This window comes from Schistocerca serialis, chromosome 5, assembly GCF_023864345.2.
Source record: "Schistocerca serialis cubense isolate TAMUIC-IGC-003099 chromosome 5, iqSchSeri2.2, whole genome shotgun sequence".
NCBI lineage: Eukaryota > Metazoa > Arthropoda > Insecta > Orthoptera > Acrididae > Schistocerca > Schistocerca serialis.
In genome coordinates this window covers 518,247,505-518,273,627 of record NC_064642.1, presented here as the reverse complement: position 1 = coordinate 518,273,627, position 26,123 = coordinate 518,247,505, and positions in this window count along the sequence as shown.

Sequence of the window (26,123 nt, the reverse complement as noted above, 5' to 3'; positions counted from 1 at the left end):
GTTTTATTGCCCACATTCTGTAACTTATGTGTCTTCTCCTGTTTTCTCTGCTTGTATATTCTATGGCTGAAGAGCAGCGTAGTGTGCTGCTGACAGCCTGCCTGTTGTCCAGGCTTTAAAATAACAATAAAGTAAAAAAAAAAAAAATATCAGATTATAGATAATAAGAAAAAAAGTTATATGCCGACGTCGGAGAATAGGAGTTTGGATTTTGGAGATCATTAGGAACACGCGAGGGAATGCCGAAGTTACAGCTTACCTTAGAAGATATGTTGAAGATGGAAAAACGTACAGACGTACAGGCTTTGTACATCTAGGAGAAGCTTTTGATAGTGTTGGCTAATCTAGATTCTTTGAAATTCAATTGGGATAAAACTTAGGAAGCGAATGTTTGTCTACATATTGTAAACAAAATCGCACGGCAATTATAAGAGCCGAAATCCGAAGGACATGAAAGGGAATTAGTGGCTGAAAAGGGAGTAAGAAAGAATTGCAGTCTACCCCTGATGTTATTCAATATGTACACTGAGCAAGCAGGAAAGGACCAACGAGAAATTTGGAAAGGGAATTAAAGTTCAGGGAGAAGAAATAAAAAACTTTGAGTTTTTGTAATGATTTTGTATTTCTGTCAGAGATGGCAGAGGACTTGGAAGATCAGTTGAAAGGAATGGATAGTTTGACTAACTAGTGCAACGCACGTCGGAAAGCCACGAATTGACACACTGATTTCTTTCTTGTATTTCGGTGCTTATACACCCACACCTGAGTCACTCTACATTGCATATTTTCTGCTGCAATGTCCACAGACGGAAACTTTTCATGGCCTCTTATATTAATTGTTTGCGACTGAAGAAGGCAATAACTGAGTCCTGGAGAAGATACTAGACCAACAAGCAGAGTTAAAAAATTGAGATCTTTTACATAACAGGCCTTACCATGTGAGCCCATCACTTGGTCTTGTATTTGGAACGAACCGTGCTGACTCAGGTTTTTCCTCTTTTCTGTGAGGTTTTCATTTTCTAGATCTACCACTACACTGTATCATGTAACACTTACATTAAACTGAATATGGAATTTCCTAATATGGTGCAATGTTTCACAATATCTGCAGTAAGGGTACAGGGATGAGTGGCAATTCCGGCGTGGCGTGTTGCTAACTTGGCAAGGCGTCACCCACCCAGAAACAACGAAATCGAGTCCTATTGGCTGAATAAAACTACGCTATATAAATGTAATACGAAAATTTGCTTCGTTGTGATTGGCGGGAACGCTCGAGCCAAAAACTTCCTTCTGTCAGCAGCAACTTCAAGTTCATGGTTGGTCTGTTAGTGGGGACCGCAATGTACAGTCGTATCTGTGGTGTCTCTAGCCAAATGTGTTTAGTGCCTTGGGAAATATCGTTGCTGTGGAGTGTCTGTGGAGACAGAGACTCGCCACTATGGTGACACTGAGAATTATTGTAAATCAGTATAAGCGGCGATCATAAAGTTTCCGTTCGCTGGCCGTACAGTCCAGAGTCGGTATGCCAATCAGTTAAGATCACCATGAGCTTTGAGGCAATCACCCCACCGACGCACCAGGTTGAAGAAACCCATTGCGTAAAATAACTTGTCCTGCTGCTTGAAAAAGCCCTAACTGCCTGCTGTACACCTTTCTCAGATAGGAATCATCTACCCCTCAACTGAAGGCGTGAAAATCACATGGGGAGAGATAAGGACTCTATCTTTTTCGATGTGGGGACGTTCGTTATCATGACAGGCCTTGTCGCACCGTTCCACAATGGTGGCTATCGACAGACATACTGCCCCATACATATCCTTCATTCTCCGACGGATATGTAGCGGTGTTTGTCCTTCGGCAACAAGGAAAAGACACCAGTACACTGGTCCTGTTTGGACGCATTTGGTTACAACGTCGCCGTACTTCACGTTTCCGCTTTTACTGCACGCACATCGGAAAGTGACGAATTGACACACTTAATTCTTTGCCTACATTTCGATACATATACATCCGCATCTGAGTCGCTCTACGTTGCATATTCTCTGCAGCAACTCCCACAGATGGGAACCTTTTCGTAGCCCCTTATATCAATTGTTCATTAATTAGAATATCGCGACGACGAGGAAAGTAAGTTATCACCATTGTGATGGCAGTTTGACAATTGATATAGAAAATAGCATTATTAAACGTACCGTGATCGGACGCAGATGTGACGACCATAGCTAATCGATGGCGCATAGAATAAGTTGTCACTGAAGCATCCTCAAGGACTATCATCCATACATATTATAGGAATGTATGTATGTGTTTGTGTGTATGTATGTTCCGCATATCCTCCTAAACCGCTGGTTCGATTTCAACCAAACTTGGTACACATATACTTTACTGTCAGGCACGATGCGCTGTGAAGGTAAGAACCACCTACCTGTCAAAGGGTTGGGTGTGAAGACGTAATTTAGACCGCGACGTGTGAGTTTGCAGACTTAAGTCACTCAATGTTTGAGAATGAGAGCGCTTACCGACTTGCAACAAACTTCACACATAATTTCAAACCTTTACGAATTTTTTTCTCCCCGACAACCCCTGCAAAATGTTAAAAACAAAAGTTTATTGCACTCTATTTTTCCGCCTCTCATGCAGTAAATGTACCTCATCAGGCACGATTTTATAATTTATTACTTCTTTACCAGTAACTATATGCGAGACATACACTCCTGGATATTGAAATAAGAACACCGTGAATTCATTGTCCCAGGAAGGGGAAACTTTATTGACACATTCCTGGGTTCATCACATGACCACACTGACAGAACCACAGGCACATAGACACAGGCAACAGAGCATGCACAATGTCGGCACTAGTACAGTGTATATCCACCTTTCGCAGCAATGCAGGCTGCTATTCTCCCATGGAGACGATCGTAGAGATGCTGGATGTAGTCCTGTGGAACGGCTTGCCATGCCATTTCCACCTGACGCCTCAGTTGGACCAGCGTTCGTGCTGGACGTGCAGACCGCGTGAGACGACGCTTCATCCAGTCCCAAACATGCTCAATGGGGGACAGATCCGGAGATCTTGCTGGCCAGGGTAGTTGACTTACACCTTCTAGAGCACGTTGGGTGGCACGGGATACATGCGGACGTGCATTGTCCTGTTGGAACAGCAAGTTCCCTTGCCGGTCTAGGAATGGTAGAACGATGGGTTCGATGACGGTTTGGATGTACCGTGCACTATTCAGTGTCCCCTCGACGATCACCAGTGGTGTACGGCCAGTGTAGGAGATCGCTCCCCACACCATGATGCCGGGAGTTGGCCCTGTGTGCCTCGGTCGTATGCAGTCCTGATTGTGGCGCTCACCTGCACGGCGCCAAGCACGCATACGACCATCATTGGCACCAAGGCAGAAGCGACTCTCATCGCTGAAGAGGACACATCTCCATTCGTCCCTCCATTCACGCCTGTCGCGACACCACTGGAGGCGGGCTGCACGATGTTGGGGTGTGAGCGGAAGACGGCCTAACGGTGTGCGGGACCGTAGCCCAGCTTCATGGAGACGGTTGCGAATGGTCCTCGCCGATACCCCAGGAGCAACAGGGGAGGATCCTACGGTCTTGGCGTGCATCCGTGCGTCGCTGCGGTCCGGTCCCAGGTCGATGGGCACGTGCACCTTCCGCCGACCACTGGCGACAACATCGATGTACTGTGGAGACCTCACGCCCCACGTGTTGAGCAATTCGGCGGTACGTCCACCCGGCCTCCCGCATGCTCACTATACGCCCTCGCTCAAAGTCCGTCAACTGCACATACGGTTCACGTCCACGTTGTCGCGGCATGCTACCAGTGTTAAAGACTGCGATGGAGCTCCGTATGCCACGGCAAACTGGCTGACACTGACGGCGGCGGTGCACAAATGCTGCGCAGCTAGCGCCATTCGACGGCCAACACCGCGGTTCCTGGTGTGTCCGCTGTGCCGTGCGTGTGATCATTGCTTGTACAGCCCTCTCGCAGTGTCCGGAGCAAGTATGGTGGGTCTGACACACCGGTGTCAATGTGTTCTTTTTTCCATTTCCAGGAGTGTATTTCGCAGACAGTGTGCACATATACTACTGAATGTAACTGCTGAATTATATCGCTGTACGACACATCGTTCAAGGGATGTGACGTCATAAACATTGAGGACAAGGCCAGGTGCTGTGTGGTACGGGCATGGACGCACAGCTATAAATAAATACGTGGGCAACGCCCGGCTTTACTACTAGTATTACTATAAAGTGCGGTTAGCCACTATTGGATTAATGTACCAACTAGTGACCAGTGTGGCTGTAATCAAAGGGAGTAGATATAAATTTCGAACACGGTGCTATGGTAAGCCTTACAGACTGTAATAAAAGATGGTATCCCTAAACATACGTGATACGCTCTTTACTACAGACTAGCTGCTCACTTTCCTACAATTTTAATTTAACAGCACTACAGCGTCTCACCGCAGCCACGACCTGATGCTGTCTACTGCGAAAGGGAAATATTTGGAAGGTGTTTGTCTGTTACAAGCGGACACACGGACGCACTACTTGTCAACACGATTCGAGTGTTGTAAGTACAAACGTCCCTCCATAGAATTTTGATGTTACTTATTTAAATCTTTATTTATCCTTCAACAGCAAATGATGTCCCATCTTCTTAATTTTATTAGCAAAAGTGACTGTTGATTAATGAAAACTCAGACTATCAAAATTTTATGTTATGTTAGCTGGTTTTCGTCTTGATAGGACGTCGTGAGACAATGAATGACTACCTGCTAAATACTACGCTTGCTGCTGATGACTAACGGTTAACATAAGGGATGGGGCTGAGAAAAGTTCCACAATCGATATAATTTATTAATGGGTTATATTTGTTCTACAACTAAACGGAACTTGTGACTAAATTACGAATAATGTATAAATTTCCCACAAATAAATATTACATATTACACATTACACATAGCATTAGAAAAATGTACTTCTTGCAAACGTTACAGTTACACTGTCGATTAAGAAAAATGTAACAATCAAAAGAAAATAAATACAGTACGAAATGGAGAAGCCAGATGTGACAAACAGTGTCAGAAATAAGAACAATTGTAGGCGGAGATAAGCTGAAACTTTAGAGAGAAAAAGTACTAAATAAAGTTTGTTTAAAATTGGGGACAGTATGCCAGTTGTTTGATGATTTCAAAAGTTTGAAATGAAATAAGTTGTTGTCTTTTATATACAAAAAGGAAGACATGAAACTATCCAATTCTGCACATCAACTTTGTTTTCATTTTTTTTTAATATTTATTTTTCTTTCAGTATTAGTGTAGGGGCCTCATATTGCTGTAGTTGTTTCCCAAAGATTTTATAGTAGTTCCTGGAGTTGGTTTTATGATAATTACCTTCTACAGAGTTTATAATATCATTATGGAATCCTTTCTTGATTCTTCTAATATTTTGTGTGAATTTTTTTCTTTCATTTTTTAGGTTGATGGCATTTTCTTCAGTTTTATGTGTTTGAAACTTGAACCATGCTTGGTGTCTATCTGATAGATGAAGATGGAAGAAAGACACACAGTAACAAGGAGAATGCAGAAATCATGGCAAAAGCATTTAACAAACTTCTGAATTGCGAGGGACGCAAAGAACCCTTACAAATCAACATAAATACCCCAATAAAAACCAAACCTAACAAACTAGACCCTCCAACTTTCCAAGAAGTAGAAAAAATTCTTAAAGTACAAAATAATTATAAGGGATGTGTAGAAGCTCAGGTTTTTGTTGAAATGTAGAAATATGCAAGTGACACAGTCAAGACCACCTTACACATGGCTCTAACAAAAATTTGGGTAACAGAATGATTCCCTGAACTTTGGACCACAACTATCATCCACCCACTACACAAAAACGGAGATAAGAGCAACCCAGAGGAATCTCTCTCCTAGATTGCACATACAAAATCTATCCAAGATCCTATATGAAAGAATCAAGGAGCAATTAGAATAGGAGTTAGGGGAATATCAGGGAGATTTCAGACCATGGAGAAGCTGTGCAGAGCAGATAATTAGTTTAAAATTGATTATGGCATACTACAAGAAACGGAACAAATCCCTGGCAATAACATTTGTAGGTTTTAAGAAGGCATATGACTGTCTCCACAGACCTTCAATATTAAAAATTTTAAGAAATCTAGGACTCCATCCAAAACTAATTAAAATAATACAACTCACTCTAACAAAACCAAATTAAAAGCGAAGTTTAGAGGAGAAATTTCGGAACCATTCCTCATAAAAACAGGCTTAAGACCAGGTGACTGCCTATCACCATTACTGTTCAACTGTGCACTGGAATACATAATGAGAGAATGGTACAAGGACAATCCAAAGAAGATAAGAATTGGAAGTGCAAAAGATGATATCAGCTTAAACTGCTTGGGATTCGCTGAGGATCTTGCTCTCCTAGCCAACACCGTTCAAGAAGCCAGGCAACAAGTGAAATCACTACCAGAAATAGCAGAGAAAGTAGGCTTTAGAATATCATTTGAAAAAACGGAGATTATGCTAACTGATCCACCACTTGCAAACAAAATTACAATAGGAGAACAGGAAATCAAAATTGTTGATAAATTTAAATATTTAGGCGAAATAATAACATACAATCTAAATGAGAAGCCATCATGGCAGAATAGAATAAAAAAAACTGAACTACGCAAAATACATTACCAAAACTACATACAACAAAAAAAGCCTATCTATAGATGCAAATTTAAAACACTGTAAAACAGTTACACAACCAGATATAACGTATACAACTGAAACTATCTTCAAAACAACTAATACAGCAGAAATTGACAGAATACTGAAAACAGAAAGAATAATAATTAGGACATGTATAAATAAACAGTATAAAATAAATGGACATTGGAGAATATCATCAAATGAAACAGTATATAAGAAAATAGAACCAGTCAGGAGCACGAACGCATCTCATTCTTTGGACATCTGATGATAACTTCAGAAAACAGAATTAGTAAAAAAATAATACAAAAATTGTGGAATAGCAAGAGTGACATTAAATGGATCACAGAAATTAAGGAAGATATAAAAGAACTCAAAATTACAGTAGATGACCTAAAAAACAAGACAGAGAAAACCAGAATACTGCAAGACCCACAAATCAGACTACAAATGAAAATCAATAAAAGGAGTACAGGAAGAGTGGTGTCAGGTGAAGAAACAAAAGAAAATATCTGAAAGAATGAAGAAATATTGGGCAGACAGAAGAGCGAAACACCTTTCATATAAGAATAGACTCTAATAATTATATTACCTTAATATCATATTAAGTTATTGTTGAGCCAAATTGTATCCCTGTGTAACAACTTGTTTACAACTTTGTATTTTTGACTAGAGTGGTCCAATGAAGGCCATAAAATAAATAATAATAGTAATTTATTTTTCTAACATGCTGTGGAGTCAGCTTAACTACGCATGTATGCTATTTGCTGTTTCATGAGGGGCTTATTATAAGAAATGAATAATTCCAAAATTGCCATTTTTTAAGAATTAAAAAAACTTTCCACCATTTAAACTTAAGCATGAAAAGCGCTAAAATAATATTCAAAGTACTTTCTCACTGACGTTCGTTTTTAAGTGGGTAGTCCACAGTTAGATCTCATACAGTATTTTCTTTCTTTTGACTTGTCGGGTATTGGCAGAAAACTGAAAAAAGAAAAAGCTCTCATATTTTTCACTGGACTAATTTATTGTGTTTCCAGAATGTTCTATGGGAGTATGCCACACGCTACGGTGCTATTTTGGGGTCTGCACGTCTGCGCTTGGTTGTTCCATGAAATCTATGGAATATCCCTACCTTCAGTTCTCAACTTGTAAGAAAAAGGAGCTACGTGATTACGACGTCCTTCTTCGTCTGCTATCCTAGCGCACTTCCTCTAACAGTGATGCACACTAATCAGTCTAGCAAGATGAGAATAGAAAACCTACGAATCCAGGACTTGTTCGGCTTTTTTACAAATAACGTGGGACTAGTGGGGTTTTTGTAGAAGAGAAACATTTTGATATGGACATTTCTTTGGATTTGTATGGCTTTCACCGAAGCATATTCTGCCGTGAAATAGATGAGATGGGGAAGAAGGCGGTATTACCTCAAAAAGTCTGTTTTTTGGGTTGCCCTGTTTTTGTAGTAACTCCCTAAGTTTCGACAACCTGTCATAGTTTAGTTACAAACTATCTAATTGTAGAATGATTAAAACTCTTCCCCTCTTTAGACATGATTCAATCTTTAGTTTAAAAATGTCCTCATATGTCTCAATTGCACTGCCATATATGACTTTTATTTTGAGAGTTTCTGCCAAATACTGTTGCCAAGCTTCTTGACGCTACTCATTTGCTGTTAGGTGTTAGCTTTCTCAGCGATAGATGGATTTTCCAGCCATGGCTTAGGTCCTTAGCTTGGGATAACAGTTTCATATTTATCAATAACAACCCAAGACTGCAGAAACAATATGTAAATGACTTGTAAGAAGGAGAAATAGAGGTGCGTATTATTTTGTGTCTAATCAACGCAGAAGTCTACAATTACAACGGACGTCGACAGTGGCAGTAGGTAGCTCTGATATAATGTTTTCATAAAGCTACTAAGCAATATGCAAAGTTCTTAGGAAGAGTTAGGGGGTTGGCGTAATACAGGAGAAGACATTTGAAATCTTTAGAGTCTGGAGGAGGTGATTAGTGTTTAACGTCCCGTCGACAACGAGGTCATTAGAGACGGAGCGCAAGCTCGGGTGATGGAAGGATGGGGAAGGAAATCGGCCGTGCCCTTTCAAAGGAACCATCCCGGCATTTGCCTGAAGCGATTTAGGGAAATCACGGAAAACCTAAATCGGGATGGCCGGAGACGGGATTGAACCGTCGTCCTCCCGAATGCGAGTCCAGTGTGCTAACCACTGCGCCACCTCGCTCGGTTTTAGAGTCTGGTTGGCACGTTTCTTTTAGCACTTTTTTTTCTGGAAATGGTGTAAGAGAAATGTAGACCACAGGAATCGATACCTTTCTTCATAAAATAAAATGAAATAAAACAAAACATCAGTACGATTTTTGTAGTGAATGGCTCTAAGCACTATGGGACTTAACATCTGAGGTCATCAGTCTCCCCCGGTTCCGGACTGAAGTGCCTAGAACCGCTCGGCCACAGCGGCCGGCTCTAGTGAACGATTCTGAAGAATATTTATCTCGCTAATTAAATATTGATATGATAAACCATGGACCTTGCCATTGGTGGGGAGGCTTGCATGCCTCAGCGATACAGATGGCCGTACCGTAGGTGCAACCACAACGGAGGGGTATCTGTTGAGAGGCCAGACAAACGTGTGGTTCCTGAAGAGGGGCAGCAGCCTTTTCAGTAGTTGCAGGGGCAACAGTCTGGATGATTGACTGATCTGGCCTTGTAACATTAACCAAAACGGCCGTGCTGTGATAGTACTGCTAACGGCATGCAGCTTTATTGTATGATTAAATGATGATGGCGTCCTTTTGGGTAAAATATTCCGGAAATAAAATAGTCCCCCATTCGGATCTCCGGGCGGGGACTACTCAAGAGGACGTCGTTATCAGGAGAAAGAAAACTGGCATTCTACGGATCGGAGAGTGGAATGTCAGATCCCTTAGTCGGGCAGGTAGGTTAGAAGATTTAAAAAGGGAAATGGATAGGTTAAAGTTAGATATAGTGGGAATTAGTGAAGTTCGGTGGCAGGAGGAACAAGACTTTTGGTCAGGTGAATACAGGGTTATAAATACAAATCAAATAGGGGTAATGCAGGAGTAGGTTTAATAATGAATAAAAAAAATAGGAGTGCAGGTAAGCTACTACAAACAGCATATTGAACGCATTATTGTGGATAAGATAGACACGAAGCCCACACCTACTACAGTAGTACAAATTTATATGCCAACTAGCTCTGCAGATGAAGAAATTGATGAAATGTATGATGAGATAAAAGAAATTATTCAGGTAGAGAAGGGAGACGAAAATTTAATAGTCATGGGTGACTGGAATTCGTCAGTAGGAAAAGGGAGAGAAGGAAGCATAGTAGGTGAATTTGGATTGGGGGGAAGAAATGAAAGAGGAAGCCGTCTGGTAGAAATTTGCGCAGAGCACAACTTAATCGTAGCTAATACTTGGTTCAAGAAACATAAAAGAAGGTTGTATACATGAAAGAATCCTGGAGATACTAAAATGTATCAGATAGATTATATAATGGTAAGACAGATATTTAGGAATCAGGTTTTAAATTGTAAGACATTTCCAGGGGCAGATGTGGACTCTGACCACAATCTATTGGTTATGAACTATAGATTAAAACTGAAGAAACTACAAAAAGGTGCTAATTTAAGGAGATGGGACCTGGAAAAACTGAAAGAACCAGAGGTTGTAGAGAGCTTCAGGGAGAGCATTAGGGAACGATTGACAAGAATGGGGGAAAGAATACGGTAGAAGAAGAATGGGTAGCTCTGAGGGATGAAGTAGTGAAGGCAGCAGACGATCAAGTAGGTAAAAAGACGAGGGCTAATAGAAATCTTTGGGTAACAGAAGAAATATTGAATTTAATTGATGAAAGCAGAAAATATAAAAATGCAGTAAATGAAGCAGGCAAAAAGGAATACAAACGTCTCCAAAATGAGATCGACACGAAGTGCAAAATGGCTAAGCAGGGATGGCTAGAGGACAAATGTAAGGATGTAGAGGCTTATCTCACTAGGGGTAAGATAGATACTGCGTACAGCAAAATTAAAGAGACCTTTGGAGATAAGAGAACGACTTGTATGAATATCAAGAGCTCAGATGGATACCCAGTTCTAAGCAAAGAAGGGAAGGCGGAAAGGTGGAAGGAGTATATAGAGGGTTTATACAAGGGCGATGTACTTGAGGACAATATTCTGGAAATGGAAGAGGATGTAGATGAAGACGAAATGGGAGATAAGATACTACGTAAAGAGTTTGACAGAGCACTGAATGACCTGATTAGAAACAAGGCGCTGGGAGTAGACAACATTCCATTAGAATTACTGATAGCCTTGGGAGAGCCAGTCATAACAAAACTCTACCATCTGGTGAGCAAGATGTATGAGACAGGCGAAATACCCTCAGACTTCAAGAAGAATATAATAATTCCAATCACAAAGAAAGCAGTTGTTGACAGATGTGAAAATTACCGAACTATCAGTTTAATAAGTCACAGTTGCAAAATACTAACGCGAATTCTTTACAGACGAATGGAAAAACTGGTAGAAGTGGACCTCGGGGAAGATCAGTTTGGATTCCGTAGAAATGTTGGAACACGTGAGGCAATACTTACCTTACGACTTATCTTAGATGAAAGATTAAGAAAAGGCAAACCTACATTTCTAGCATTTGTAGACATAGAGAAAGCTTTTGACGATGTTAACTGGAATACTCTCTTTCAAATTCTGAAGGTGGCAGGGGTAAAATACAGGGAGCGTAAGGCTATTTACAATTTGTACAGAAACCAGATGGCAGTTATAAGGGTCGAGGGACATGAAAGGGAAGCAGTGGTTGGGAAGGGAGTGAGACAGGGTTGTAGCCTCTCCCCGATGTTATTCAATCCTTATATTGAGCAAGCAGTAAAGGAAACAAAAGAAAAATTCGGAGTAGGTATTAAAATTCATGGAGAAGAAATAAAAACTTTGAGGTTCGCCGATGACATTGTAATTCTGTCAGAGACAGCAAAGGACTTGGAAGAGCAGTTGAACGGAATGGACAGTGTCTTGAAAGGAGGATATAAGATGAACATCAACAAAAGCAAAACGAGGATAATGGAATGTAGTCAAATTAAATCAGGTGATGCTGAGGGAATTAGATTAGGAAATGAGACACTTAAAGTAGTAAAGGTGTTTTGCTACTTACGAAGTCAAATAACTGATGATGCTCGAAGTAGAGAGGATATAAAATGTAGACTGGCAATGGCAAGGAAATCGTTTCTGAAGAAGAGAAATTTGTTAAAATCGAGTATAGATTTAAATGTCAGGAGGTCTTTTCTGAAAGTATTTGTATGGAGTGTAGCCATGTATGGAAGTGAAACATGGACGATAAATAGTTTGGACGAGAAGAGAATAGAAGCTTTCGAAATGTGGTGCTGTAGAAGAATGCTGAAGATTAGATGGGTAGATCACATAACTAATGAGGAGGTATTGAATAGAATTGAGGAGAAGAGGAGTTTGTGGCACAACTTGATAAAAAGAAGGGACCGGTTGGTAGGACATGTTTTGAGGCTTCAAGGGATCACAAATTTAGCATTGGAGGGCAGCGTGGAGGGTAAAAATCGTAGAGGGAGACCGAGAGATGGATACACTAAGCAGATTCAGAAGGATGTAGGTTGCAGTAAGTACTGGGAGATGAAGAAGCTTGCACAGGATAGAGTAGCATGGAGAGCTGCATCAAACCAGTCTCAAGACTGAAGACCACAACAACAACAACAAGTTTTGATTTCCATCTACTACAGTTTCGCTGATTTAACATGTCCATGGATAGGTATTAGTCTTTTCGAACAGGCTAGTTACATTTATAGCTTTACAGAAGGCGTTTTAGAATTAAAAGTGCAACAAAATGTTTGACATACTTGGATGAGAGGGGATAATTTTCATATAAAGACACATCAATACTGCAGTACCTACAAAATGGAGTGGGGCAAACAAAAGTGGAAAATCGAGGAAAATTACGAAAGAACGACTTCATCTTATGAACTGTATACAGCCTGTTTATAGCTCGGTGCCACTATTGTGTAAATTGTGTGTGAAACAAGGAACCAAAGAAGCGATACGTGATCTCGACAACTGATTCCGACGCTACAGTACAATTTCTGCCCGAAGGAGGGAAGAGTTTAAAGAACAATTGAAAGGAACAAGAATTCTACGAGGGTTGGAACTTTAATAGTGGCAATTATTTATTTATAGCTCGTAAAAAATAGATACGTGTTTCAAAGTTTTACTGACCTTCAAAGTAGTCACCAGCATTGTGTATAGCCCGTTGCCAGCGATGTGGAAGTCGTAGGATACTCTTATCAGTGCCAGTTGTTTTGATAGTTCGATCAGTGCGGTCTATTGCCCGACGAATTTGTAGCAGCTCCGAAACGAATGCCGTGACGAGTTTCCTTCAGTTTAGAAATCGAGTTGAACTCACGAGGGCTTAGGTCAGGGGAGTGCAGTAGGTGTCATAGCACTTAGTAGCCCCAACAGTCAAACAAATCAGTAACAGTTTGCACTGTATGTGTTTGAGCATTGTCCTGGTGGTTAGGTCCAGCAGGAAGTGTCATCACTTCTGTCTCTACGTTGTTCATTTTTGGAACACAACCTACGACCAGTTTATAAACAGAAATGATCACTGCAGGGAAAACGGAAATACACTAGGAACAACTGAATACAGGCCTATGAAAGTATATCAAGAAATAAATGTGGGAAGAATGAAGGAAAAAGAGTCGTTAAACATGAGGTTTGGAGAGGGAGAAGGAGAAAGAGGTCCACTTCTTATAAAGGCATTTTGGAATAAGCTAAACGGATAAACAGAGTTTAGTTAATATGGTATCTGAAATGTCCAAAGTTGATGAGAGAGCGAAAAGGGCATTACGCTGCACAGAAAATTGAAGAGTTACGTGTAAGAGGACTGACAAGGACATGGGAAAGGCTCAAGGAAGAAAAAGTGAGCGGTCTCAGGCGTTTCTGATTCCTCATGCAACAACACCTGAAATGGAATATTAATCAAAATTTGCGTAATTTTTGTGTGCTTATCCATATCACAAGTGATGCTGATGGGTTTCATCACTGGTATTGTTCATATCATATTTGACTCTATGTCATGTGGTTAATGATGACTAAATTAAAATTATTTGCCGTTCGCGGTACACTGTTTGTATGTGATGATAATCCCGGTGCAATATTAATTAACTGTGCGTAAATGCGCATAGCTGCATGCACTATGACGCAATGACAATGAAGCCGTATTACTTGTCTGTCTGCACGTTTCTTGGTGATGATCTGTAGTGAGTCCGAGACCCAGGTGATGAACTTTCAGTTACCTTCACAGAAGAATGTTATTCTATAGTCGTCTCCACTACAGTGCGTCCAGTAACAAATCTTAGCAAATGAAATTAATTATGTCAATTACTGATATTGCAAGGGATAGGAACCGGTTCTTCCAAAAGAGATCTATTCAAGTTTATAATGTACACAAACCATATACCATAAGCAAATAACTGATTGCTACTTCTACGCATGTACCAGTTATGCAGTTGTATGAATCAATATTCCACATATTGTGCTCTAATCAGTTATGAATTCTTGCTTACGACTCTTCGTATAAACATTTGTTATTAGCCAATACAAAATATTGGCGTTGATTCGTGTGATGTTTATACGAGAAACTGCGATTTTATGTACTGTTGTCCTGGTGAAGAGTTCTGTTGTTATTATTTCGGTTGTGCGCAAATACATGACTTATCTAAACTCACTATCCGGTAGGAATGACAGAATGACACCTCAAAAATTTTGAATGGTGTCAATGTTTTTCTGAATTTGTCATTCGCTACTCTTGAAGTCACTTCTGCGAATGTCGATAACTCTTCAGCCAAGATGACATGCTGCGTCTTTTCTACGAAGAAATAGTCATTTTAGTTAATAGTTTAGTCTGATACCTCATGTGATCGTAAAAACATCAAAATTTATAATTAGGTTCATCCGCAGCTGGAGGTATGCGTTACTGAAAAGTAAGCCACAAACAGCTGTTTTATGATCCTTTAGTAGTACTACCAGTTTCACAACGTTAAAGTTCCAACTCACGCAGAAGAATAGCACATGAGGGAATTAAGAACAATAATAAAATATAAAATTATAAACAAAGGTAAGAAGCCTTTTACATTATGTTTTTGGATTTAAGGATAACATTACAGAGTTCAGCAGTTGAATGTTATACATATTGAGAAAGACACAATTCATATCATGTTACTCATTGCACTTCCGATCGTTATATGGCATACGAAATGGCGGCCTTCCAATCTTTATCTTCCACAATGTAAGCTTACATAATGATGCATCCCAAAAAGAATATCGTAGTATCCAGTATATCGCTTACAGTAATGGTACGATTCAGATTTTGCAGCAACATTACAGAAAATATTTTTAAAAGATTCGGTCCATCCTCTCTCAGTAGTCATTTAATGCCGGTGTCAAGTACTGACTAAGGTAAATATGAGGCCATTTACAACAGATTTCCGTACCTTTGGAAGATTTCTAATAAGATCGGTTCTATTTTAAAAAAGAAACATATAACCCATGCGTTTTTCATTCCTAATAAGATAGGAGACTTGGATAGACATAGGGCGACAGCTATACTATCGAAATATTCTGTATCGGTGTATTGCTAATTAGTTCTGACAACTGTCCGATGCAGTACATACGACAGACCGTTAGCAGTTTCGAGATCAGATTCCGAGAACACTTTAATCTGACAAATTCCAGATCAGTGTTAAGTACCCATTTACGAGAACAGAACCACGCTGTCTCAAATATGTCAAATAGCTTAAAAATTTTGCAACGCCATACCAAAGCCCATGCCTTACATATATGTGGAGAAATTGAGATTCTGCCGAGTACGAAATGTCATACAGAATGTATGCTAAGTAGCCAGACTGAGTAGAAGCATTATAATGTACACTCTCTTTTGATTGTCTACAGCGTAATTAATTGATCCTTGTTACATTCCCGTCGTCATTTTACCGTAAACGACCGTTACGGTCGCAGGTTCGAGTCCTGCCTCGGGTATGGATGTGTGCGATGTCCTTAGGTTAGTTAGCTTTAAGTAGTTCTAAGTTCTAGGGGACTGATGACCTCAGAAGTTAAGTCTCATAGTGCTCAGAGCCATTTCTCTTCGGGGTAGAGCCACGCCTGCCTGTTCCCCTGTTACTTACCTATACTGTCAGTACCCTGCTGGCACCCGCCCGTAACGGTTCTCACCGACGTGTATCATATCCATTAAGACTTGTAAAATAACAAGTCTTATATTACCTCTGTTTACTGTTTTTATACTGATTCTAATTTTCTGCGGCTCGCTTCGATGCTTTTCACTACGTCTTGTCTTTTCTTACGATTACTATTTAATTTCGCTTTTATCTGTGAGCACCCCTCCCCCCTTTTTCTGACTTCGGAATATTATTGCTCTTTGTAGAGCTGACTTCCTTCATTCTGACTGTTCTTTTGACTTTCGTCATATTTTCACGAATTATTACAGGTTGACTGTCAGTAAAAGTCCAATGTGTTCAACTTTTGCCAATAAAAGCCCTCAAGTAAATCGACTTATATATTTAAATTTGTTTCTGCCAATTACGTCCTTAGTGTATGAAGTTATATTCTTCTTCCTTCGACTCTTGCTGAACTAAAACAATTTTCTATAACATTTTTATAAGTCTTAATTATTTCATATGCTATGCTTCTTTATTTAGACGAACGTGAAGATGCAACTCTACCTCGTGAAAACGGTAGTACTTCTAGAGGATCATACAACAGCTCTTTGCAGTTTCCTTTCCAAGAATGATCGTAAAAAGTTAAAATATTTTCCGCGCAACCCGAAACCGCTCCATTCTCCTAAGTGGAGGACAAACTTTCGTCGCTGCAGCACTAGGAGAGGGAGGATCACTGGACAATCGCTCCGGCCGTCTTTTACTCCTAGGGAAGATACCGGATAATCATTTGATAACAGGCTGACTGAACCTGGGACCGTCCCGAAGTGACCACCACGGCCACCACAAGGCGGTACTTGTCTGAAGACTAGAAATATTAGATTAATCTGTCCGCCTTGATCCATGACTCTCAGGTTGTCCTTCGAAAAGAGCGTGAGTTGGGTTTCGTTAAGACTGACGATTGCGAAATGCATGTTGGTTGGCTTAGATGTAATTCTGTTCGAGATACCTTACTGCGTTCCAGTTCAGAATATCTTACGCTCTACAGCAGATGGATATCAGTGATATTAGACATTTAATTTCTGTTTCTAATTTTTTATATTTATTAGCTTGCTGCATCATTTCCTAGAATTTTTGGCTTGCATGTCGGTATTCCGGTTGCTATGGATTTACTTATCGAATGTCATTTTTATTTGTACTTCACTATTGCAGAAACATCTTTGGGATGATGAAAATCGTTTAAACGCATTAATCCACAATAATCCATATCAGAGTAATCGAGAACTTCCAAACGTGATTAACTGTGATCATTCTACTATAGTGCGACGTTTGCATGGAATGGCGAACGCTCAAGAATCGGGTGTATTGGTACCGCATGCTCTAAGCCAAAAATGAAGCCTCTCTCATTGCTCGTCATTATTCGGCTCGTGAACGACACCGACCATTCGTAGCCTGTATCGTTGCTGTTGACGAGAAATGAGGTCTTTTATTTAAGTTAGAATGAATAGCCAAGATCGCGATAATATTCGCTTATAAACCGATTTTGACTTATGTAAAAGCTATCTTCACAATGTTTGGCTCCCTACAACAGAAGAGCCTCCAGCATCAGCCATAGGTGGCGAAAAATTCTGAAGATAGCTTTTACATAAGCCGAAACCGGTTAATAAGCGAGTATTATTGCGATGTTGGCTGTTCATTCTGTCTTAAACATACCACGAGGTCACCGTTCCCCGTATACTATGTTGTTTAAATTTACGGAAATTCAAATGGTTGAAATGGCTTTAAGCACTATGTGACTTAACATCTGAGGTCATCAGTCCCCTAGACTTAGAACTACTTAAACCTAACTAACCTAAGGACATCACACACATCCATACCCGAGGTAGGATTCGAACCTGCGACCGTAGCAGCAGCGCGGTTCCAGACTGTAGCGCCTAGAACCGTTCGGCCACAGCGGCCGGCTTTATGGAAGTCTTATATGCTAACATAAGGCAAAGAAAGGAATTGATGAACCCAAACAAAGCAGTAACTCCCCGTACAAAGCCTACATCTACATGGATACTCTGCAAATCACATTTAAGTGCCTGGTATTCTCAAAAAAATAATGGTAGGCGTCTGGTGGAACAGGGACGGTGTGTTGTGCTATGAATTGCCGCGAAATCTAACCATCACGGCTGACGTTTATTGTCAAAAACTGACATGTCTTGCAGACGCAATCCAAGAACAACGAGCAGGAAGATTGCGTGAAACGATTCTGTTAGACTGAAAAAACACACTGTACAACAGTTGGCCTGGGAAGTCATTCCGCACCTACCTTGTGTCCTCAGATTTTCACTTCTTCCGTTTTCTACCGAACAACCTCCAAGGAACTTCTTTTCCGGATGAAAATCGCTCCGAACATGGATCGACGAATTCTTCGCCTCAAAACCACATCATATCTACGGTCGCAGAATCGAAAAGTTATCCCAGCGTTGGCAAAGTATTGTAAATAGTGGAAATGGAAATGAGCGTTTGGCGTCAATGGCCGGGAGGCCCCTTGCCGGGCAGATCCGGCCGCCTTGGTGCAGGTCTTATTACATTCGACGCCACACTGGGCGACCTGAGCGCCGGATGGGGATGAAATGATGATGAAGACAACACAACACCCAGTCCCTGAGCGGAGATAATCTCCTACCCAGCCGGGCCCGTAGGACGGCAATCCGTCACGCTGACCACTTTTTTTTTTTTATCGGTATAGTTCGTTGCGTTTGGTCTGGGCGGACGTCACAAGACATCCGTTGAAGCTGATCATTGATTCCTTGACTCAGTTTTTTTTACAGAGAGCACGCAGCTCTCTGACCGAACACGCTGAACTACCGTGCCGGCATCACTCAGGTATCGGGGCGGACATTGTAAATGGTGAAAGAGTACGTATCTGCTGCAACTTATGGAAATACGGCACGTACTTATTTGCCAACCCAGTAATGAACACTCCTCGAACTGCGTACAAAATGAGATGTTGCATTGACTCTGTTCTACGGAATGTGATGTCCTAAATGTAGGCAATGAAAAACATGCTTTAAACCTCACGTCAGGAAAGACCGAGGCGAACATAGGGATTATGAGTGCAGACAGTTTACTGACAGCAGGCAGCTGAGAGATACGACCGAAATGGAACTTTTTAGCATATTGTATGCTTTGAAAAAATTGATATATTTGTTATTGCAGAGTCAACACATTCAATAATGCGTCGAATTAGGCAGAGGGCACCATCATACAAAAAGAGATTTAGTTCCTTTTTGAACAATAAATGGAGAGTATTTTTAAGCATTGCGTGCAGACGTGCAGGTAGTATAGAAAGTATAGAAAGTCCATTGCTGTGTTTACCTCGTGAATGACACACATCTCGCGCAGCTTCTTCAGGAGTGGCCCGCGACGGCGCTAACAGTCCCAGACACGAACTGGAACAACGGACCGCTATGGCGTCGTGTATATAGACTGGGGACTGCCACAGCAGCAGCAAAACATCCCGTTCGCTGTGGCCACGCAGAACTACAGTACTCTCGCCGCCATGGTTCTTCTCCGGCGTTCGGTGAGTTTCATCTGCAACCTTCTAGCGCGTCTCGGAAGGACAGTGCTCTGAGGTGGTTCCGCATTTTGTTCCCGGTGAAGAACGTGTTTCGTTACTGAGTTACGAGATTATTCCATTTTAAGTTGAAATTTTCTGCATAGACACTCTCTCTGGGTTTGACAGTACAATTCTGTAATCGGAAATCTGCGGTAAACCTGTACTAGAAACCGTTTTATAAACAGTATGTATGTAGTTCTGGAACAAACGTCAAGCTAAGAAACATTAATGTTCTTCAATAATTTTGTTGCCGACGTTCGAATGCGTTGAAGGAGCTTACGGTCCTGAGTTTACGGTCCTTTACACGAAAGAGGGGATACGTTGTGAAATTTATGTCTGATGCGAAAGAGAAATGTTAGATGAAAGTACATCATGGGTGGCCATCCTTTTAGCTTATCTGGACCACGTCGGAAGAAGACGATTATTTTTGGGCCGCACTAACAGGCTGAAAGAGAGAGAAGGAGCTAGAGAGAGAAAGAGAGAGAGTAATAGAGAGAGAAAGAGAGAGAGAGAGAGAGAGAGAAATGCTCGGGTCGAGAATGGCAGACATGTAGCGGGAATTGCAAGTTGCAAATACAGTATTCGTTTTATCATAAACAGATTTTTAAAAATTTTTTTTTTTGCTAATGGTGTGATATGTTCTTAGTTCTTGGGCTGCATTTATACCTGCATTGGGCCACTTGCGGCCAGCGGTGCACGGGTTGAACACCCCTGTAGTACATGTTCCTGCTGCAGTGCGGATGATAGGTGGATCGCAGTGTGGTAATGAAATGGCGCGGCAGTTGGAAACACTCTCAAACTTTAAGTACGCGGACCGTACGATTCTTGTGAGCAAAGCGACTAAATTTCATACCCTTTCCAGTGAAATGTAGCCAACAATCTGACAAAGGCCGCACAGATGTGGGTGATGCCAGCTACGTCTACCACAGAGGACAATGTCCAGGAAATAGAGGAAGAAAAACTGCGGCCAAAGAGATTTTTCCAACGATGACGATGTTCACACAGTGGTTCTCGAATGGATCCGAGACCACAGAGCGGATGTCCATCGTCGAAGACTTGAAGGATTTGTATAACGTTCCTATCGTTGCTTACACTTCGTAGTGTAGTTCAGAATACGACAAGAGTTACTAGGCGTTCCTTCATAATGTGTAACTTATTATTTGAAGTCCCCTCGTGTACACAGACGTGGCGAATGTCATGGGATAGCTCCTAACATCGTGTAGGACCTCCTTTTGCCCGGCGTATTCCAACAACTCAACGTCGCATGGACTCAAGAAGTCATTGGAAGTCTCCTGTAGAAATATTGAGTCGTGTTTCCTCTATAGCCGTCCATAATTGTGGAAGTATTTCCGGTGCCGGATTTTGTGCACGAAGTGACCTCTCGATTATGTTCCATAAATGTCCGACTGGTGACCAAATAATTTGCTTGAATTACGCAGAATGTTTTTTCACATCGGTTTCAAACAATTGTGGTCCGGTGACATTGCGCATTATCATGGGAACATAACCCATTAATAGTTCCAAATAATCTCCAAGTAGCTAAACAGAACCAAGACAAGATTTGTTGAGCTGGAGGAGCCAGTCCATACCCTGTAAACACATGTCACACCATTATGGAACCGCCACCAGTTGAAAAGTGTCTTGTTGACAACTTGGGTCCATGGCTTCGTGATGTGTACGCCACACTCGCACCCTAACATCAGCTCTTACCAACAGAAATGGGGATTCATCTGACCAGGACACGATTTTACACTCGTCTAGGGTCCAACGATATGGTTAAGGGCCCAAGAAAGTAGCTACTGCCACAGCCCATTAACGTCAAATTTCGCAGCACTGTGTAACGGATACGTTCGCCGTACGCCCCACATGGATGCCTGCGGTTATTTCACGCATTGTTGCGTGTCTATTAGTATTGGCAATACGCCAACGTCGCTTCCCTCCGTCGTTAAGTGAAGATCGTCGGCCACTGTGCCGTCCGCGATAAGAGGTAATGCCAGAAATTTGGTATTCCAGGCACAATCTTGGCATTGTGGATCTCGGAATACTGAATTCCCTAATTATTTTCAAAATGGAATGTCTCACGCTTCTAACCTCAACTACCATTGGGCTTTCAAAATCTGTTAATTCCCGTCGTGCAGTCATAATGACGTCGGAAACCGTTTCACGTTAATCACCTGGGTACAAATAAGAGATCCGCCTATGCATTGCCTGCGATACTACCTCCATCTGTATATGTATACATCGCTATAACATGAGTATTAGCACCTCAGTGTAAAGTCATCCAAGAAAGACACGTGGAACACGTCATTTAACAGTGGTGAGTCTAGAGTAAATTGTAACATGTAACATGGTATGGTGCTAACTAGGACAATATTATTACTGAAGTCAATGACGGCTCGCTAACACACACTTGCTATTATCTGCAAAAGGCTCGTGTGCGAATTCATGTCTACTCCAATTTTCTTGTTTTTGATAAGGTGTACCTTCACGCACGTCAGCTTTCGCAACTATGATATACACAGCATAAAATGTACTTCGGTGCCTCTGGCGTCTATTTCAGCTTGGCGGCCCTGGGTCACTTGCATCGCTTGGGCCTTAAACCGGCCCCGAGTAAAGGCATAGTCAATACGAAGAAAGGAAAGTTAATGTCTAACATTCTGCCAATGGTGAAGTCATTAGAGACGAAGCGTATGTTTAGATTCGTACAGGATAAAAAAGAAAACCGAATGGGTCTTATCGAAGGAAGTGGGTCAGCAAGCACTTCAGTCGGTTGAGGAAAATCATCGAAAACGTTAACTGATTTCCCGGACGAGCATTCTGACACCGCTGCTTTTGCATGCTAGTATCTGCAGTTTAACAGCCGTACTACCTTGCTCAACAATATTTCAGGAGTACAGGGTGAAATGCACTAATTCACGGAACAATGTACGTAGAAAGGTAAAAATTGACATAGGTGTCTGAAATGACACGGGATTTTATAGAAACCACTAACGAGTGCAAAAACTGGCCAACAAATGACGCTATACAGCAATGCTACAATGACACCGCATGACAGTCGTGTATAAAGTGAACTGTAATGAGAGAGGGAGTTGGATCACTCCTAAAATGCCTGGTAAATACCTGCTGGAAGTGTGGTGTCACCGCCAGACACCACACTTGCTAGGTGGTAGCCTTTAAATCGGCCGCGGTCCGCTAGTATACGACGGACCCGCGTGTCCCCACTGTCAGTAATTGCAGACCGAGCGCCGCCACACGGCAGGTCTAGAGAGACGTACTAGCACTCGCCCCAGTTGTACAGCCGACTTTGCTAGCGATGCTACACTGACGAAGACTCTCTCATTTGCCGAGAAGATAGTTAGCATAGCCTTCAGCTAAGTCAATTGCTACGACCTAGCAAGGCGCCGTATTCAATTGATATTTATTATATGAAGCATGTATCATCAAGAGCGATGTTATACAATTATGGATTAAAGTTAAGTATTCCAGAAGCTACGTACTTTTCTTTATAGCATTCATTACGTATCTTGTTTCAGACCTCACGCCAGCCTGCGTGAGTTTAAGCGCGTGGCTTTCGGCTTCCTCTCATTGTGTCTAGGCTGTCTTGTCTAGACACAACAGGGAGGTACAACTTTTATGCAGGTTGGACCTGCAACCCATGTTGCTGCAGATGTGAAAGAGCTCTTAAATACATCACGTGGTGAGAATAAAGGGTTGAGTCTCCATGTACATCGTTCTTGGCCTCCCAGGTCTCCGGCCCTCAATCTGTGTGATCTTTGGTTGTGGGATCTCCTCAAGTCGCAAGTCTACTGTTATCGTCCGACCTCGTTAGGGACACTAAGAGATAACACCCGACAACAATTTCTCACCATACCTACTGATATGCTGTACAGTGCTCCTTAGAACATTGCCCCTCAACTATAGGTATTGTTGATGGATGTCGGAAGCGATGTTGAGGGTTAATAACATACTCTTTGCTAAAAATTAATTGTTATACTACTTATCGCTTTTTATCATATAAAGCGCCATCTGTTGGTCATTTTTTTTTCCAATAAAACCCCATGTCATTTCAAACATAGACGCGCAGGGTAGCCGCGTGGTCAGAGTGTCTTGCCACGGTTCGCGTGACTGCCCCCGTCGGAGGTTCGAGTCCTCCCTCGTGTATGGGTTTGTGTTGTTCTTAGCGTAAGTTACTTCAAGTTAGAATAGGTAGTATGTAAGCCTAGGGACCGATGACCTCAGCAGTTTGGTCCCATAGAACTTATCACAAATTTCGAATTTCCATTACAAACAAGTGTGTGAATATTTACCTCTTTAGCCAAAATATTTCTTGAAGTATTAAATTTTCAAATACTAGCGGAGTTTTGGGTCATCCTGGTTGTTTGACCAGTTCGCTGTTGCAGTTAGTACTGATTTCACTTTCATGGTCAAGACCACCAATCCCCATACATTCAATTCAGAAGCAGAAGCTCGGTGGCGGCAAGAATGTGGACGGTGTTCTTTCTAGAAGAACCTCACAGAACTCGGTTTAATCACTTAACAGAAATCATAGAAAACCTAAATCTGCTTTCGCTGGCAGTGATTTGAACCCCGCTCCTGCTTAATGTGAGTTTAGTGTCTTAACACGGTGCCACGTCGTTCATCGGATCAGCCTCATTTCTAAGACGAAAATTGAGTATGTAGCGTTTGTAGAATGTCCTGCGCGCATTTTAGCTGTTCCAGAAAGACGTATTACTCAGAGGATGTCACCACACGGAACTATGGAGATCGAATCAACTGAGGAACGAGTCGAAGTACAGAACAGGCGGGTGGCCTCATGCATTTTGTCCGATATTTCTGTCCACTGCAGAACTTGAACTACTTAATACTTATTGTTCAGTTGAAATACTTGTGGTAAAACAATTCCAGTCATTGTGTTACACTCATGTGAATGTAGCATGCATTTCTGTTGTATTGCATCCTGCTTTGTTAACCTTTATGAGTGAGGGCCGGCCGTGGTACGATAGACGCTCCCCAAAACAACAGAGAATCGAAACTTCCTGCCAGATTAAAACCGTGTACCGTACCGGGTCTGGAATCTCGTACCTTAGCGTTTCGCATGGAAGTGCCCTACCGACTGACCTATCCGTCTGTAAAGCTTTGTTTCTGCCAGTACCCCATCAGCTCCTAAGGACGCGAGTCGTCCTTGGATAGCACTGTTGGTAGAGCACTTGCTCGCGAAAAGCAAAGGTCCCAGGCACGAATACCGTAATATGCACGAAGTTTCAAATCAACACACACTCTGCTGTAGACTGCAAAATTCATTCTAGGAATGTTGTGGGCTGGAGGCGTCGACTTCGATGAAAACCTCGCTGCCGCTGATAAAGACTAATAAATTCGTCCTGATTGGACGGATGCGTGGGTTCTAGGGTAGCCCACACACAGTGAAAGTAACACACAACAGTGAACAGAAAAATATATTACTCAACTTTGGTAGTGCTGGTTACAGCTGTTTTAGAATGCATGTTAAGCCTATGTGTTTTGCATTGACTACAGCTCCGTGAAAAGAAACTAAGTACTGTTCTTGAATTCAAGTCGGAAGAAAACTAACCTTCTGTCTTGATGTACTATTCGGAAAACAGTTCCGAACTAACAGTACTCATTTAAGTCTCTAGACAGGCGGTCTTTGTCCATACACGATAATTCTATTCACTTTTCTGTTTCTGGTGAAGACTAACCACTGTATAACTATCGGTCACTGTTTCTATCTCACTCGACAACTTGAACACTTGAAGACACGACGAACGCTCTGCAGGATCTTCCTAGTAAGACTGTGAATGACTTACAGTTCCAGGAGGCATGATTCTCGCCGGTAGCGTAATAGACTTGCGCGTAGTGATGTTCTTGCTGCGTACGGACGTCCACTTCTGGTACCAACTGTCGCAAACTCTTCTTGTATGGTATCTCTGTAGCAAAGCATGCTCTTCAGTCAGGAAATCACGAAGTAAAGTTTTCTGAAACAGAAATTTTATCTACAACGTCAAATTATTATCCTATGTAAAGAAACCATTGAAATTTATAAGCATCAGGATAATTTTAATAGGAAAGAGGACGCTATGAAACTTAGCGACATATGGGCAGTAGCCCTGCAGAATCGCTAGACAGTTTTAACTTTGACGAGAGAACAATCGATAGTTAAGTTTTATCTCTCACAAGGATTATCTCTGCTCATCATGTGTTACTTTGACCACACCCCCTTTCCTACAGTGTTTATGTCGCACTCGGACGTCCTATCGCGTAATTTTAAATGATAAGAAATGATTGATTGAATAATTCATGCAACGAATACCGTGCCGTTACTCTTATCGTATGAAATATTTTTGAGAAATAGAAACAATGAATCTTTTCTCTTTTATGTATGTTAAAAGCCACGGCTGATTTTTCTGTGGGTACTATAACCAACAGTAGCATACATATCCCAACGTGAAGACATCCGTCCTACTCACGATGGATTAATATACTTTTTAACTGCTTTCGAAATAA